Source organism: Schistocerca gregaria, chromosome 1, assembly GCF_023897955.1.
Source record: "Schistocerca gregaria isolate iqSchGreg1 chromosome 1, iqSchGreg1.2, whole genome shotgun sequence".
Lineage (NCBI taxonomy): Eukaryota > Metazoa > Arthropoda > Insecta > Orthoptera > Acrididae > Schistocerca > Schistocerca gregaria.
Window position 1 is genome coordinate 663,013,964 of NC_064920.1, and position 13,560 is coordinate 663,027,523.

Genomic DNA, 13,560 nt, shown 5'->3' on the forward strand with positions numbered 1-13,560 from the left:
GGCTAGAAGGCTCAGTGTGGTGCAATCGTGTGGAGCAAACAGGCAACCATGTGACGGAGATGCACTTGTTCTTCCTCCAGCGAAATGAGCGAGTTTGAAAGGGGTCATATTGTGGTCTTCCAAGTGGCGGGATGGTCCTTTCGATGAATTACCACACATGACGGACGTGCTGCGTCAGTTGTGCAGCGATGCTGCTTTCAGTGGCCACTAGCAGTCTTCATATTGACCGTCGTATTGTAAGGGCAGCAGCGGCAGATCGTATAGCTACCAGCGCAAATAAGAGAGCTTGAGAAACCCAGACGCGTCAACATGAACTGCTGCGAACTGGTTGTTAGCATCTTCCACTTACGCCACGGCGTCGACGTGCACAGCTCAACTCGCGCCCTCAGAGGTTCACCTGGACGATGGACTGGCGTGACGTGGTCTTCAGCGATGAAAGCAGATTCTGCCACAAGGCAAGTGACGATCGTCTGCACATACGACGTAGACCTGCTGAGCGCTGTGTCGTTGAGTGCATTTGTTCAAGACATACCGGTCCTACCCCAGGCCTTATTGTCTGAGATGCAGTAGGCTATAACTCCACCTTTGGTGTTCCTGGAAAAGACGCTAACCAGCACACCCTACTTGCAGAATGTTGTTAGAGTCGCACTTTTGCCGTACTTGCAATGGGAAGATGCTCTGTTGTTCCAGCAGCGTAATGCTCACCCTCACGCTGCCTGTTAAACTCTGTTTGCCTTGCGAGACGTATAGCAAGCTCCCTGGCCAACACGATCTTCGGACTTGTCTCCAGTCAAGCACGTGTGGGATATGACAGGATGAGAAGTCGCTCGTACGACTCGTCAGCCAACAACTTGAGCAGAACTACGTGAACAGGTCGAGCAGGCGTAACATAACGTATCTCAGGACAGTATTCGACTGGCTGCCACAGCCAACGACTGCATGGTCGCCCACATATTACTACGGGTGTTTCAACATGGTTCAATACCTGGTACCTCAGAACCGCTTGTGCTCCTGATATGTAAATGTTATCATTTCATGTATCCATATGCAATGTCGTAACAATAAATCTTGAGTGAATTGGAATCCTCTAGAAAGGTGTACTGCTTTTTTCCGGCAGTGAATTTCTACGCAGTGTGATGATGGAGCATCCATATTTCGTAAAATCTGTACTCTGGTAGCGTATTTGGGAGAAAATGCACGAGGATTGGTTGCGTATTCTGTAAACACGTGTCCGAGAAGAAGGCCAACTGAGGCGTATGAAGACGCGGCTCGTCTCATTTATTTTCAGTGGCCATTAGGACGCGTGCGAAACCTCATCTTGTGCAGCCGGATCTTACGTAAGCGGCTGGGCGCCGTGTTATACGCCTGCTAAGTGATGACGCCTGCCACGGAAAGCGAAACTGAATGCAGAATACGACATCCAGATGCATATCTGGAACGGGTGGGAGGTTCCACATACAGCAAGCCGGACGATAAATCGCTGCAGTCGTGTCTGTAGCGCAGTCGCGAGGACCCTGCAGGTCTGAAAAACACCGAGCTGTTTATCAGCCATCCATTTTGACTTAAGCGGGAGGGACTTGATGGTAACGGCTTCCTTACACGTGGCTACGTTATTTGAAAGAAAGAAGAGTCGTTAAATGTCTTACATACCTCAGCGCCTTTCCAGATGGGATAATATCAAATAACTTGAAAGTTCTAGTCCCTTTATTACGAAATCCAGCTTGTGGTAATAGGTTACAAGACGATCGAGTGCAATGCTCGTATAACACACAAAACCAAGGGGAACTGATGCACTAAGAGCGAATGCAATGCTCGTCATTTTCACAAAGTAATAAGTAAATTATCACTATAATTGGGCACTGTGCACTAGGACAACGCCGACACAGCGCAGCGAGTCAACTTGGCCAGATGTCCTTCCTGTCGTTGCTGTCGGCAGTTAACCTAAGGAGGAGGGGGGGGGGGGGGAGGCAGGAGGGTAGGATTTGTGTACACCATCTGTCTCTGAATCATGAAAACTTTGTTATCTATATTCACGTTGCTTAACTTTTCGTCTACCGTATTTTATGAGGTGGAGTTTGGGGACCTATACACAGAATACGTTGTCCTGATGTTATAACATCCGATGATGACACTATAGAGCCATCGAAACAGGTCATAGTAATAAAAAAATTGCTGGCGATCTTGGCAAGCCTGATTCTTCAAGAGTTATATAACAATCAGATCGCCACCAACAACTGAAGCGAAGTCAAACGTATTCAATAATTCCTTGGCTCCGTCTAACAGCGTTGATTACTACATTCCTAAATCTTGGTGCCGTCATCAAGACTGACATCGCCAGGTACTGCTTCATTCTGAAACATATTCATGTCAATGCTCTCTCTCTCTCTCTACGTTCCCCATCATGGAGATCTGTCATGCCCTTTTTCTGACACTTAATTATATCAAACATAATCACAACATATGATAAACGTCATCACCTATCTGGAAAATATTTTATTAAGTTCTTTAAATGAAGTACGATGCAGGCCTTTCGATCTGACTCCACTGCGCCAATTACGTGTCAATTATGCTACTTAGTTTAAGAATTTTCTTCTCATTTAGCTTCACGACGCCGAAAAAATACTTCTGATGTAATCGCCAGGAATCTAACTCTTAACCTCCGCTTAAGAAACCAGCAGTGTTATCACCTAGACCACATAGGCAATCACCAACTTTATTAAACAATATTGATTACAGCAATTACTAGCGACCCGCTCCGACTTCGCACTGCTGGCGCTAAGTACTGTATTAGCGGACGGAGAACTCAACTGGCGTCGCGGTAACAGATTATATGTAAGCCAGTGTATCTACTACTGAAAACCGCATCAAAAACCTTACAGCAGTCTTTAAAACTAGGCTTCACATATAAACAGAAAAACGCAGCGAACGACTTTAATCGGTACGCATGCAGCAACATGCTCTACCTAATATGTTCCGAAACGCGGCGCACAAAAGTGGGATTCTTCCGTGTCTTATGTTTCTGGTTCCGTTGGTGACAGAAAAGAAAGGTCAAGTGTCTGGGACAGCCCTTAGGCTAGGGTTCCATCTGTATACCCAACAGATTCTTAGTGTCACTGTCCTACAATACAGGTTCATTGTATTAAAGTAGCACACTTCCCCCTGCTTAGGCAAGTGGACGAAATCGGTTGGTTCTTTTTGAAATTGACGTGGTCTACGGTGGACCTGAAGGGGCTTATGGAGACACAATTAGTTCATTTACGTTACCTTAGAAAGCCGCAGATTCTAAGACGGTGTCAAAAAACCTCAAAAATTTTCCTTATACCTTCATCCGCTTCTGAGATGCAGAGGTTCGAAGTTATCTTACCTGCAGACGTAAAATACGTCCTTATAACCCGGAGTGAGGCGAAAACGTGGTTTATAAAGCGACGTAGCACGGAGAAATATGCTGTAAAGTATTTCCATTATCATGAAAGGGTCTTGGGAACCCCATATTGCAGTGCTGAAGAATATGCAAAATTTTTGTGCATGTAACCCAGTCTGATTTGCAAAATCAGTTTCACATAGCTAAACTACCAAAATTTTACTGACTCATAAAGTTCTTTTCATATGAGTGACATGCCCTTCAGGGGCAGGAAAAATAAGGGAACTAGCGGGGAACTATTCTTACCGGAGCACAAAAAGTAGAAGCAAATATGACACTGTTTAAAACACTCTGACTGAAAAGTGTGGTACCAGTTGCCTCATTTTTCTTACCTCAGCACCTTTAAAAACTGTCCCAAACATTTTGACATGTGGATGCATTCGCGCTTTTTCATGCTGAAAGAGAAGGAGACAGTGGCACTGGAAAGAGACGGAAAAATAATAAATAATGCAAGATAGTAGTCAGTGGTTATGTTATAGAAAAAGTGAAGGAGACACTGGCAGTGTGACCGAAAGAGAGGAACACAGCGGCAGTGGAAAATAATTAACAATATCGGAACAGTGCTAGGGAAAGAGTGAAGGAGACAATGTCAGTGGGAGGCGAATGAAGAGACTGAAAAAGTAGGAATTTTTAAGCCATTGGAATGAGAGAGTCAATGACAATGACACGAGGAATAAAGGGATTGTGACTCTAAGAAGAGACAGGGGCAGTGGGAAGAAATAAATGAGGTTTCTGCAGCAAGAGAGAGCAAGAGGAGGCAGTGACAGTCATGGGAGACGGTAGTAGTAAGACGGAAGAAAGGAGACTGTTGCTATGAGGCAGTGACAGAGACACGGAGAGATAATGGCAATGAGTTGTGCTGAGTGAGTGAGTGAGAATGGGCAAATGGGAGAGAATGGGTATGAGAGAACTAACAGAGATGGACTAGCGCGTGTGAGTGAATTACAGTTAGGGGAGCTCGTAAGCGTGAGCGGTGAGATAATGTTAAAAAGAGTGCACTTATGTTCGCATGCCAGAATTTTTGGAAATAATTTTCAAGATGCTGAGGAAGGTAGAATGAGGCAGCTCCTACAGTACTTTTCAGACAGAGCCTTTCTAAACGAGCTCTGATAAAAGCAGTTTTCGCTTGTTTATTAATATGTACAGATAGTTTAGTTTTGTGGAGCGCCAACATGTCTTGCGCTTTATGTTCGTTGCTACGTGTTTTGACACTAAAAGATTTCTCAGTTTATTTGTGAATAGTAATGCATGCTCGACATAATAAGTCGATCAGCAGGATCCTAGTCCTCAAGTCATAGCATATACACTTCTTGTTACACATTTAATTTTAATATACGAAATATAGATAGCGAAGCTCTCACTAATTTATCGGCACGTTTGAGCTCGACCATCATAAACTACAATTAGGATCTCAAGGTATAGAACTACGACTACAAAACCTAAAGAACGTATTATAAACTTTGTGGGCCAATACAATATTGTTCATTATCAAATCAACAACAAAAAGTGGAACTGCTAACATTAATGATGGATCATGTATTGTGACGCACTAGAACGAGACAGTTTTTCGAAGTCGAACAGTGTCCCAATGACGCTCAGAGTGTAGAGCTGGACTTGTAACACCATTACCGACTGTTAAGTAGTTTATACAGTGTTATTATGCGTATTTAACTATCAAGTGATTGTTCTGTATTAGTTAAGATCTTTGAATTGTCAGAGGGAAAGTGGAAGTTAATGATGTATATATTGTAAAGATTTAATGATGATTAAAAATAATGAAACTTCATAAGATAAATTGTACTTTGAATACTGGTTCATATTTAGGGAAGTTGTATTATATAAAGGAAACGGTGTTGGGAACCCCCTACGCTGTGGAGGGGCTTGGTGCGTGGAAAAGGTGGATTTGGCGGTCAATCTGGGCGGCAAGAGAGAGAGCACATTATGCAGTCAGTGGCTGCCAAGTGAGGCATTTGGAAGCCAATTTATGTTGAAATTGCCTCGTATGTGGTTTTGGCTGGTGTATGGTGCTCTTGTTATCATGTAATGACTCTGAAATGAAGGAAATACGTTGCCAAGAAGAATTTATAAAGAGCACTTAACTCCAAGAGCAGGGGACCACTTCGCCACCACGTGCTTGCCACCACTATCGTGCCACTGCTCCACCAAGTGCAGGCATTCAGATATGTATCACAGTATGAGCCAGTGTATCGCTGTGAGCGTTTTTTTTTCTTTTTTCCCAATACTATTTCCAGTGACATGAAACTGTGTTTACGCCGTAAAATTAGTTCTAATCACAAACTAATGCAGTGTCCTGTCCTTAACGTGCACATAACCAAGCATCCTATTTCTGAAAATATAATGGTTTGTTGTTGCACTAAAGGTGCTAAAGTTTTACTGCTAAAATATTTGAATGTTGTTATCAAAGCTACCTACTAAACATGTGGTGAGAAAGGCACGTATATTGGACTACGGTGAAAAGTACTGTGCATTGATTAGTATTATGAACTATTTTCTGAAATTGGGTGAGCTTAATATTTGACTAACTTGTGTTAAAGCATTAAAACATAAACTATTGCAAGTGGGGCTAAAAATTTTAATGTTATTAAATGGCAATTGGTGTCAGAAATAATTACAGATTTTGCATATAAAGAAAGTAACATTTTCAGGGTCCCCACACTAATCTATTCTCAAATTGAAAGACAACTGGGTTTTTCGTTGCTATTAAAGGAAATTCGTGACATTGCTAACAATGAAGGCATAATAAGTGTAGGTGCATTTGTGGTATGTATGTATTAGCTGAAATCAGAACAATTTCCATGCCCACTTTGAGTCCAGTGTGTCTTTAGTAACATCTTAATGTTAAATTAGTACTGAATCAATTAATGATTGCAATAGTAACTTTTATTACTATAAGTGAAGTATTATTTAGTTCTCTATGTTTCCTGGTTTGTGTAACAGATATCTATTGCTAACCACTCCCCAGTTCGTTCGTTAGTTGTGTGTATCCATTGCACTATTTAAAAGAAGCATGAACGAAAGTCACTTTAGGAATCCATGTTCATTTTACTTTAAACTTAATGATTTAAGGTATTATGCGTAATTACGCTGGTGACTATCAATTATTTAATTTGTACGCATTTTATTACTTTCATCATCTCCAAAACTCAGTCTGTTAGTCTCCCGTCGGGTAGACCGTTCGCCGGGTGCAAGTCTTTCGATTTGACGCCACTTCGGCGACTTGCGCGCCGATGGGAATAAAATGATGATGATTAGGACAACACAACAACCAGTCCCTGAGCGGAGAAAATCTCCGAATCAGCCGGGAATCGAACCCGGGCCCTGAGGAGTGACATTCTGTCTCGCTGACCACTCAGCTAACGGGAGCGGACTGGTTATCGGCGATCGTCCGTGATTTATTTAGTGTTACGATCAGAGACAAAGGTCTGAAGGTCCTTGACTGGAAGACTATTCCAGTCAAACTCTATTCAAAGGCGCGGGGCGTGTGGATTGCTCCCCCTCCACTGCCTTCCACACTCCTTCTATGTCCTCTTCCTCCATCGGCTACCGCCCCCCTTTTTCTTTCCCAGTCCTCCCTCCCTTTTCCCCCCTCATCGGTCTGCGTCCTCCCCCCCCCGTCTGCCACCGTGTCGCCTATGGTGCTGTTTTCAGTGAATGTTCAGTGTTGTGCGTCCCCTGTCAGTGTTGCGAACGGCCCCCATACTGTCGATAGTTGTTTTTTTATCTCGAGTGAACAGACACTAGACTGCATCCGTGTCTTTTAATTGTGCTTTTCTCCTTACTGTGTGTCTGCATTCTGAACCGTGAAATTTATTATCGAAGAATATACTTAAGAATTGATTTTATTTACTAGCGATTCATCAAGAACATTAACACATTTAATCACACTATGTGAGCATGGAAGTAGTTGCTAGGGAGTAACTGATGAAATCAAAATCAAATTGCTCTTAACAAATGGGAATTTTATTCCTGAAAGCCTTTTTTTTAAGAAATAGATTTAAAATTATAAGCAGAAAGCACCCTATAAATATCAAGTTACAATTTATTCAGAGGCAGAAACAAACAAATTTTTGAGTGTGTGAGCTTTCCGGCTGAGAACCTTGCCGCTCCTTTCTGACACGGCCGTAGTCACTACCGCTCACAGAAACCTCTGAAAGACTGCACTGGTGCAAATCTGCAACGCACCAGATTACCTTAAAGCAAAAGTTTTAACAATTCACACAAGCACACAAACTATGTACCCCGCAGAAGGGTGGAAATGGTACAAAACACTAAAATTAAAAGGTTAACTTGCCACCGAAGGTGCAACTTGATTTTAACTTCTAAGAAAAGTCTTACGGTGGAAGGGTAGCAACTTTATATACTAAAATGACCATTTAAATAAAAGCCCATGAAATGCAATCTGATATAAAATTCTACAAGTTTGGCCAAACAAGTTACGATGCTCTACAGTACACAGATACCGCCTCTCAAGATGATAGGCAAGATCAAAACATACACTCCTGGAAATGGAAAAAAGAACACATTGACACCGGTGTGTCAGACCCACCATACTTGCTCCGGACACTGCGAGAGGGCTGTACAAGCAATGATCACACGCATGGCACAGCGGACACACCAGGAACCGCGGTGTTGGCCGTCGAATGGCGCTAGCTGCGCAGCATTTGTGCACCGCCGCCGTCAGTGTCAGCCAGTTTGCCGTGGCATACGGAGCTCCATCGCAGTCTTTAACACTGGTAGCATGCCGCGACAGCGTGGACGTGAACCGTATGTGCAGTTGACGGACTTTGAGCGAGGGCGTATAGTGGGCATTGCTGGAGGCCGGGTGGACGTACCGCCGAATTGCTCAACACGTGGGGCGTGAGGCCTCCACAGTACATCGATGTTGTCGCCAGTGGTCGGCGGAAGGTGCACGTGCCCGTCGACCTGGGACCGGACCGTAGCGACGCACGGATGCACGCCAAGACCGTAGGATCCTACGCAGTGCCGTAGGGGACCGCACCGCCACTTTCAGCAAATTAGGGGCACTGTTGCTCCTGGGGTATCGGCGAGGACCATTCGCAACCGTCTCCATGAAGATGGGCTACGGTCCCGCACACCGTTAGGCCGTCTTCCGCTCACGCCCCAACATCGTGCAGCCCGCCTCCAGTGGTGTCGCGACAGGCGTGAATGGAGGGACGAATGGAGACGTGTCGTCTTCAGCGATGAGAGTCGCTTCTGCCTTGGTGCCACTGATGATCGTATGCGTGTTTGGCGCCGTGCAGGTGAGCGCCACAATAAGGACTGCATACGACCGAGGCACACAGGGCCAACACCCGGCATCATGGTGTGGGGAGCGATCTCCTACTCTGGCCGTACACCTCTGGTGATCGTCGAGGGGACACTGAATAATGCACGGTACATCCAAACCGTCATCGAACCCATCGTTCTACCATTCCTAGACCGGCAAGGGAACTTGCTGTTCCAACAGGACAATGCACGTCCGCATGTATCCCGTGCCAACCAACGTGCTCTAGAAGGTGTAAGTCAACTACCCTGGGCAGCAAGATCTCCGGATCTGTCCCCCATTGAGCATGTTTGGGACTGGATGAAGCGTCGTCTCACGCGGTCTGCACGTCCAGCACGAACGCTGGTCCAACTGAGGCGCCAGGTGGAAATGGCATGGCAAGCCGATCCACAGGACTGCATCCAGCATCTCTACGATCGTCTCCATGGGAGAATAGCAGCCTGCATTGCTGCGAAAGGTGGATATACACTGTACTAGTGCCGACATTGTGCACGCTCTGTTGCCTGTGTCTATGTGCCTGTGGTTCTGTCAGTGTGATCATGTGATGTATCTGACCTCAGGAATGTGTCAATAAAGTTTCCCCTTCCTGGGACAATGAATTCACGGTGTTCTTATTTCAATTTCCAGGAGTGTATTTCAGGAATTAGGCCGTTATATTCCAAGCAATAAATTCGTTAACACACCGAATCCGACAAACATGACAGAGGCAGCTCCGATCGACAGACAGTCACTAACAGCCTAACAAATGCCGACTAGAGACAAACGAGCAAGCTGGGGACCAGAGACTGCCCAAGAAAACAAGTAGAAGTTAACAAGAGTAATTCACAACACATATCATCAATCACTTAACTTTTAATAAACTGCGATTTCTGGAGAAGACCTGACGCAGCACCCCCAAATCGCTCTCACGAACTGTCCACTGCCAGCCGCTTCAACGGACGCAGGAAGGCGCGCCGATCTCCCGCCTCTCCTGGTGCGCACCAACTGAGCGACTGCCCGCTGCTCCGTCCGCGACTGCTGCTCCGTCGCGACTGCACTGCTGGTGCGTCTCCCTCTCACTTCCAGGCACACGACGGCGGAAATACTGGCTCAGACCCAACTATGCAGAGGAAACACGCCCACTGGCAAAACGACATCCCTGCACCCGGAAAGGACCGAGCCAAGCTCCACAAGATGGTAACTGAAGGGGCCCAGAAGCGCTGGGAGAACCAGCTACAACACGGCGTCGCAGCTCGCACCGACTAGACCGAATCCTGTTGCTCTCGTGTCGACCGCAAAGCCACTATCCCTCGCTATACTGCGTGGCCTACTGGAACTCACATGGTGACCTCACATGTGCCGACGGACAAGTCATTTTGTGTCTCAGTGCGCGACCGACCAACCGATCGATCCAACCGCCAATGACCATTGCCTGAACCAACTCGAGCAGACTGGCGGCCTAACGCGCAGACTCAAATGCAGGAACTAAGCCCCGACCGAGCGACCACTCGTTGAATTCTCTTACTGTCAGAGTGGAAAGACTCTCATTTTGCCTGCTTTAAAGGTTGATCCGAACGAAAGACATACTAGCACTCCGGATGACAGTCGGACATTAACTGACCCACAAATTCGGGCGAGAGACAGACCACCAAGCTGGGAACTAGAAACTCACCCCAGACTGACTCAGACTGACCGACAGACCAACTGACCTCCTGGCGAGCTCATAGCGCCCCTAAAATTGACGTGAGTAGGCAACCTTTCCTCTTTCCCACCAGAGGGAGACACCAAAGCTCCGATTGCCACAGCGGCGACACCGCCAGAAACGGAGGGCGACTGCTACACACTACGCCCTGCGGCGCGCTCTTCAAAACAGCAATTTTTACCACGGCTCACATCTGCATCGTCAACGTTTTGTTTTTAAATTTTAAATTCCGCAACTTTCCGCGATTTCACTGTTATTAAAAAAGTCACCGCTTTATCGCCTCTTTTTATATTGTTTGTTTCACTCTTCTCTCGGCTGCAGGACAGCGTATTAAGCTGCTGTCAGCCCCAATGGGAAGGGGGAATCGAAAATCAATAAAGGAAAAGAAAGTGGACCGCTCTGGAGTACTTTAAGACTGGTTCCACGGCGGTGTGAGGATACGCCGCGAGGTGGCTGGTGACAGAGCGACAGCGCGAGCGGGCCATGCTGTGAGGATCGTGTTGTCTGCTGTGATTGTGCGGAGCCGCAGTGGTAGCTGAGTACGAAGCCGACGACAATGATGTACCCGAGTCTGGGGGGCCAGTTAGCACTGGCGTTCACAAACAGCGGCGACCGTTTGTTGGTTTGGTGATTGAAAGGCTGTTCCAAACAGTGTATCCCACAGCCTGGTTACAGTAGTAGTACGAGTACAGTTACGCTGTTATACAGTGTTGTGTGATAGGATTGCATTACTGAGAGTGTATGTTACTGAACAGCTGGTTGTTATAAGTGATTTAACATTGGCAACCTGCCTATTGACTTCTGTCTCGTGTTCTTCGGCCGACATTGGTCCGATGATTTTTCTGACGTTTAGCCAGGACGAGTGGCTGGTGGTGGACCACTAGCAATGGAGGATGAAACTTTAACAAGGTCAGCCACTCCTGTTGGCGAAACGTCAGAAAAATCAATAGACAAACGTCGGCCGAAGAAACCAAGACGGAAGTCAACAGGCAGTTTGTCAACAAGTGGAAACGAAATTCTTAACAATTTCGATCTCATATTAGTAATTTGCCCTCAAGTTTCTTTCGCCCGCTAAGAAAAGTCTTAACTCCAGTCGGCTGTAATTTATTACGGTGTTCATATTTAAGGAACTATCATGCACTGTTGTTGTTTTACCTACATTAGATATTTTGTGCTCTGTAGGGAGATATTTTTACTCTACCATTACGTAAAGATTAGCTCGGTGGACAATCACTGGATTGTTTATAATTCTAGTATGACTAAGTGGGCTGACCCTGTTGACTTCCTCAGTGCGTGTGGCATATGAGTAACTGGCTTAAACTGTTTCACTGCTGTTGATCCGGAATCGTTTCATAAAATCAAATGCTCTCGTCCTTACTTCTTACTTGAAATGTCTGGATATCATTAAAATTGTTGGTTTGTTAAGTTGGTATAAGAGAAGGTAATCATCTGTTGGCTTAATTCAGAGACAGCTAAATTAAAAAGGTTAAAAATAAATTAATGGATTTTCGTCGTTCAATCCCAAGGGATAATTATAATGCCAGTAATTGCTTTTAACTGCAATATTTTGTTGTGTGTATGTGTGTGTGTGTGTGTGGGGGGGGGGGGGAGGTGTGAAGGGAATTACGTATGTTAGTTACTGGTATTCAACATCTTGATTAAGCACTGTGACTTCTTGTCTATGCCTCGTGTTAATAGGTTTGTTAAAGGTACCATAAGTTATTCAAAGCAGAAGAGCCAAGAAGCGGACTGTTGTAAGGAGAAAACAATATTGTGGTGCATAAGCGCCCCTCCCCCACCCCCCCCTCCCCCGCCCCCCCCTCGCCCGCCTAAAAAGTTAAGAAGTTAAGTACTGTTGATTGTCCCTTGGTTATCGATGGATTGGCAAAGATTGTATCTGTTGTTTAATTAATTGTCTTCAGTGGCTTCTCGATTCAGCCGTTTGTTAAACTGAGTTGTAATTATTTGTTTTAAGTAGTCATACTTCAAGATTCCTGGAATTTCTTGTAAATGTAATTTATTTTCAATGTTATATTACTGTCAGCAATCGAAGCTGAACGTTAATAATGTTCTTAAATGCTGGTTACACTATGTGATAAAAAGTATCCGGACACCTGGTTCAAAATGACTTAAAAGTTCGTGGCCTACTATTTCAATCGTACTTGAAACCCAGTGCCGGAATATTGTTTAACTCGCATCACGAAAGGTTTCGCTTCAGTATCGTATTTTTCCAAATCGAATTTTTCTAATACACTTGCTATTGTAGGAAACTGCATTTAGACATAAACGTTGTGGATTATCCTTATTAAGACCTCCTGCGTAAACTCGTAGGATACAAACTTTTGTAGCTTGCTAGAACTCGTTTTTGGTGGTACAAAATTTCATGTATCTAGATATTATGTTGACGTTTCACCGTATTTACGCTCAGTTCTCTATACTGTCTCTGACATGGGATTTCTTGCCACCTATTCTTTCTCGGTCTCAAAACAACCTAGTGAACTGATCACTATTAACTTCAAGGAACAGTAAATGAGTGGCCTCATACAAGAATGAGGCAATAAACTTTCTCAAAACGACATGACAGTTAAGAGGTCCCACCTAAGTGTACACTTTGTCACGTGGAGCTCGAGGACCCAAAAATATCTATGCATCATTTGAACGATAACATCTTGTTTGTACATTTCATCATCAGCCGAATAACAACTATCTACGTCCATTATTATTATTAGAACGTAGCGACGAACCTCTATCCAAGCATGACTCACGACCACAACCACAGCAAGGTAGGAAGAGGTACGCTAGAAGTAAGGCTATGGGGGGAGGATGTTGGCGTGCTTAAATAGCACAGTCAGTCGGAAGAGCTCAAGTAGACGAAAGGTAAAAGTAACAGGTTCGAGTCCCTTCCGGTACACAGTTTTAATCTGGCTGCATCCTACGCTGCACAGTGAAAATCCATTCTAAAAAATTCACTATCATAGTATTGTGTGACAAACTAATTTATCTATTAAAAACGTAGAAAAATTAGATATCTCGTACACTCATTTAATGTCTTTGTTGTACACCAGTATTCCTTGGCCAAGTTGTCACTTAGTGAAACACTTGTTGAATCTACTAAGAAATCCATTGAGATATTTACCAAAAGCTGCATCAGTA